Genomic DNA, 6,000 nt, shown 5'->3' on the forward strand with positions numbered 1-6,000 from the left:
CTTTCATATTCATTTCTTTTTCTCCACATATGACTATCGCTTTTAAAAATTTTACACATGTTACAACTAACTTTATCATAAATCATAAGATCTCAATAAAGTCACATATGTATTACAAACAACAATTTCAAATTTAGGTGAGGTGTGTGTGTTTATTTGTTTCACAAACTTAAAACAATTAATTAACATATAAATATATAAAATAGATTTTTCCCTATTACCTCAACCTTTGAGAAGTCAAATGTTACTCCTCAAATCAATACTTTCAAAGCTTGAATGGTGCCAAATAACAATTAATGTATAATTAATCATGTTACAATGTGTCAATAATATTATTAATATAATTTTCACTTATAGTTCAACACTTAAATATATTTTTTTCAAAACCTTTGTCTTAGCCTCTTGAATTCTAAAATTTAATTTCATATATTTAAACCTATCCACTTAATTCAATAACTTCCTTCACAATAGTTTCACTGAAGTTTTAGCTAGAATCATCCTTCAAACAATTTTCTAATATCAAAATTTCTTTTTTTATTTCATAAATTTGCACCTACGAGTACCAAAAAATTGCAAGCTCGGTCTTAAGGCTAGCATCATCATTTTATAATCTTAATAATATGTTTATACTCCCAAACAACCCCATAGTCATTAATAAATTAACTTATAATTTTATATTTATAAAAAATCTAATTACAGGAGTTTAGGATTTAACTCAAAAGCCTCAAATTCAAATTTTATCAATAAAATAATATTTTAAAATATTTATTATACTATTACCAACATTAACAATCATATTTATTCATCATAATTGATTTTCCATAACCACAAAATAAAAAACTCAAGAGAAAAGATGACTCAAAAAAATATTTAAAACACTTATAATACTTGAAATTTTATTTAAAATATCTTATTATGAAGCATTGAATCAAAATTTTTCTCCCGTTACATGCACACTCTGTTTCATTTTTTTTCTTTCTGTGAGACGCTGAATTGAATGAAAGAATGAAGAAGAGGAGTGTGTGAGTTTTTAATTTAGGCGTGCGTCCCACGGTCTCTTTCTTTCATTTCATTTCTTTTATATGTTTATACACCCCCCCCAAAAAAAAACATATTTCCAATCCGTCCCCCATCCCCTGTTTCTTTATTTTTTTAGTTATATCCCCTTTCTTTTTTTTAATAATATATTATTATTATTTTTAAAAAATTATAACTTAGGTATAGGATTTTATACTAAAGTAGATAAAATACTAATTCTTTAACTAAAATTATTTATTGTTAAATGTTCATCAAAATTACTTATTTATCCTTATTAGCTTAAGTAATTTTGAGTTAAATTTTAAAATATTACAACAACATGCTATTATTATTACACACTTTTCTAAAGTTAGGGTAGACAAAATCAAAAATAAAAGTAACTTTATTAAAGCTAATTTGACTAAAGTGGATAACTTTATTAAAAAAATAGAAGTTGCTTTTGACAAAAACAAACAGGACTTAAAAGCATATTAAAGCAAAAGCATATTCTTTACGTAATTGAAGATAAGACTTCAATCACCTTTAATGCTTGCGGGTGCTCTCTTAATCATAAGACAAATTGAGATGTCTGTTTTATTGCTTTTTGAAAAGTCATGCTGAGAGACTTTTCACTTTATCTTTATCCATATCTTCTTGTTTTTATGATGGTCCAACAATAAAAAAATCTTTTGTATTTGAAAATTGTCAATAAAAATTGTCAATAACACTAAAATTCTATCTCATAAGGGTTTTGACTATTTAGCGAAGGAAGGCTTGGAGGAAATTGTTGATAACACTGTGCTCCGTGGATTAAAGAGTATGGTTCCATCCATGTCAAATATCTTTGTTAAATAGCAATACTGGCAAGTCATTATAGAAACTAGTATTGTATTGATGGCAACAGGTCATCAGGTAAAACAAGTTGATGTGATATAAGATCAAGAAATTTACACCTAATGTTAGGGTCTGTACTTGAGAAGTTGTTCATATCATATAAAAATTTTTTAATTCAAATAAAACTAATTGTTCATACGAAGGCCAATTAATATAAGTTTTCCACAAGCAAGCTTAGTTAGCAGCATAAAAATTCTCATATCTATCTAGATGATAGGGACGATGAATAACGAACAAGGAGTAGGCCTTCTATTCATTTGATGGTACCCTCCATAGGCTATAATTTTCAATTACTTGAGAAAGTTCTTTATGCTATTGGGGGATAATAGTGAAAATTACTCAAGGAAACTCCAAAGATTATAACCTTCATTAGCAAAATCACAGAGATAATGATAAATAATCAATGGTGGAAAGGCCAGGGCACATGCATAGAAAGTTGAGAGAGACCAGAGATAGCACATGGCTTTTCTGATATAGGACCTTTAATGTAGGGTATGGCTAGGTAGGGGCCTAAATGTCAAATAACTGAAGTTGTGACTGAATCTAGATTTTTTGGAAAAGAAGATGGAGTCAAGAGAATAAACTTCTTTTAGCTAATTGATGGACTTATAAGAGAGACCTAGGATGAGAATTTATAAGCAAAACTAATTTTCTACACATCATGTTGAGTATGAAAAGAGGTTGGTGGTGTCAAGTTATGAAGAGCTAAACTCTTTTTTTGAGGTTTGGTGGGGTAGTCTATAGTGGTGTTATAATTTTGCTTAATGTACCTAATTGTGAATTTATAGCAAGAAAACCAATCTTTCCATTGAAAGAATTGAGCTTCAAGGAGTATCTTTTTATTCTGATAAAAAATCATTGGAAATAACATGTTGTCCATTTCTTTGTGGTAAGGGCTAAAATGAAAACTAAATTTCTTTATATCACATCACATTTTACAGCTATAATTTATTTGTAAGCCATATGATAATACTTTTTAAGAGATTTGAATTTTTTACTAGCATGACCATAGCAGTGTCTTTTCTTATCTTTTTTTTCAATAAGTATTACTCCACAATAATCATCACTCGCATCAGTTTGTAGAATTCTATATCCTTTATTAGGTATCATTAGAGATAGAAGATGTTGACAAATATGCTTTAGATACTAAATAGCTTTGATCTAGTTGCTTCCACAAGGAGGTGAATTTTTCTGTAATAATTTAGATAGCTAGCTAGTACAAATAGACACATGAAGAATAAAGTTTATGATGTAATTTACAGACCTTTAAAATTGTTGAATTGGAGTTCTTGATAGATTTTCACCTGAAAAATTTAATAATTCTCAAGTAATATATAAACTAAATTAATACTATCTGTCTTGGATAATCATTTTTAAAAACTTTATTTGTACTGTATTAATATAATTTTTACGGGGTGAAAATATAATCACATATTATTGAATTATTTTAAAGAATTGGGCAACGGATTCTTATGCTTAGCCTCTGTTCTGCGGCCTCTACCTCCCCGTCCCTCTCTGGCCCTCCTCCATGATCCCACTCTCCAGCCCATCATCTACAGCTTCCTGCCAGCCACTGTTCCCTCTTCCTCGACTCCTTCACTATCCTCTCGCTAAAGCTCCTGCCTTGACGGAAAATGCTAAACTGCACAGAAGAAGAAAGTTGGAACAGGACATACAAGGGAAACTTCAAGGACGATGACAGAGAGCAAACGACTGAGGATCCACGGTGGTAGCCATTGCAACCTTCGGCAGCATCCATGGTGACTGTCACGGTGCTGGAAAAATGGTGCTGGTGAAGTCATGAAATCCGACCTACCGATCGTGCGATCTGCCTCACTGACCTCACTGACGGCGACGAAATCCGAGTGCTTCCTCAGTGCGGGCATGGCTTCCATGCCTCCTGCATCGATAGGTGGCTTGAATCGAACTCTTCCTGCCCTTCCTGCCATCATATTGTGGCAGTTAGTAGGTACCACGAGTATGGTGGATTACAGGGCAATTCCAGTATGCCAACTGAATCGGAGGCTAGGATGGACTGCGTCAATCAATTCCTAGCATAACCTTGTGGGAATTTCAGTGGGAAGAGGGAGTTAATGGTTTGCGTGTAGATTTTTAGAAATTTGTGCTTACTGTTGTTTATAATTTGACTAAAATTATGTTGAGAAATTGGGGGTGCGGTGTTGGTGTAATATTTGACTAGTAATTATATGTTTCCACTTTCCAATGAATTCAGGATCCTCGTCATCAATTGTCAAATTCTTGGTTTGAATAGTAATAATGGTCTGTTCTTGTGTCACTGTGAGATTGACCTAGCTCATCCGTGGAAGCAATGGAAGAAGCTGAGGGTTGATACGGTGTGATGGCAACAATGGGAATAATGAAAGGTGCAGGATCAAAGGCAATGAGGTTCAAGCCTCCGGTGCCGTACAAGGTGAAGGAGGGATGATCTTCAAGTTTCAGCCATTTGCCACGAAGGATGAGAGGTGGACAAATGAGTTAGATTTATGTATGTCAGGTGGGTATTTTTTTGGTCAAAGCATTTCCTTCAACTGGTCAGCTAACATCTGTTTCTTTTTAAAATTTATCAGGAGGTGACCGATTTAAATAATTGATAAATTATTTTGTTCACCTCATAATATCTTTTTAATACTCTAATAGGAGACTAACCTCTCCCCCGTATTTCAATAGCGGCTGGGAAATAAAGTACAATTTTTATTTGTAAAAATATTAAAATGGATTTTGATCCCATCATCTCATGTTTTATTTTCAATTTAATTTGCTCATTCGTCACTTTCTATATTTGTTACGGTTTCTAATCATAATCATGCATAAAATAATTACTAAATACATGTTTTTAAATATTTTTCCCCCGTCCTATTTGTTGGACAAGGAGAGAATTTTTTTTATTTCATTTATGAGTTATATCATTAAATTTTTATTATAATTTTTTTCTTTTACCTTATATAAAATGTTGATAAAAAAAATATATTATTAAAATATATAGAAAAGTGAAATTAAAAATTTATTAAATTTTTAGACATAATTAATAAAGTTTAAAATTTCTTTTAGCTACAGTAAATATATATTTAAAATACTTTTCATAAAAAAATTTATAAATATTAAATAGTGTTAAAGAAGTAGTAGCTTTTAACCTGAAAATAAGTACATAACTTGTTTCAAGTAATTGTACGTTACTTTAGGCTTTTAAAGAATCATGAATTATTTTTATTTTTTGGACAAATTCACTCTTTAGTGGTATAGAGCTTATTTTAAGACATGGTAAGATATAGAGGTATTTTAAAAATATCATTACGTTTTTGTTAAATTCTAGATTATTTATTAATTTCCTTACCTTACATACACAAATACAATTCCAGTATGATATTGTGTGTGTGTGTGTGTGTGTGAAGATTTTGGAAGAATATGAGGACTAGGGGACTAACTTAGCAGCGCAAACAACAAAGTGATTTACTAGGTTAGAACTTTTAACCAAATATTTTTTTTTAATCCTGAAAAACAAGCTTTAATTACAGCTTTAAAGAGGTAATAAAAAATTGATAACGAAATGGAAAAGAGAGAGTTTAGGTGCATTGTTTGCCCCTCCTTTCCCCTGGCCAATTATAGCCAACCAAGCACAATAAGAACCAGCACTATAATAAAAATTACATTAAAAAGATGAGACATATTATATTATTTATGATCTATTTAATAAAAATATTTTAAATTATTTAAATAAAATTTTATGTGACATTATTTTAATTAATTTTATTTTTATAATAAAATATATATTTAATTTATTGTCTTTGATTATGTATTATTTTTAATGTTAAAATTAATTTATATTTAATGATATTTAAATATCATATTTTTATTAAATAAATTATAAATAATATAGTATATCCAATTTATTTAGGAATCAATTTCTTGTACTATGTTTCTTTTGAGACTTTTGGAGCCACTTATAAATACATCACATGATTTTTGGAAATTCGTTGAACTTGATCAAAATATGATCTTGATTAAAATAACGTGAGAGTAAAAGTTGCAAAACTAATCTTGCAACAAGAAGCCCAAAATCCCAATATCCTT

This window comes from Prosopis cineraria, unplaced genomic scaffold, assembly GCF_029017545.1.
Source record: "Prosopis cineraria cultivar Desert tree isolate PC_DT_omini unplaced genomic scaffold, ASM2901754v1 PC10, whole genome shotgun sequence".
NCBI lineage: Eukaryota > Viridiplantae > Streptophyta > Magnoliopsida > Fabales > Fabaceae > Prosopis > Prosopis cineraria.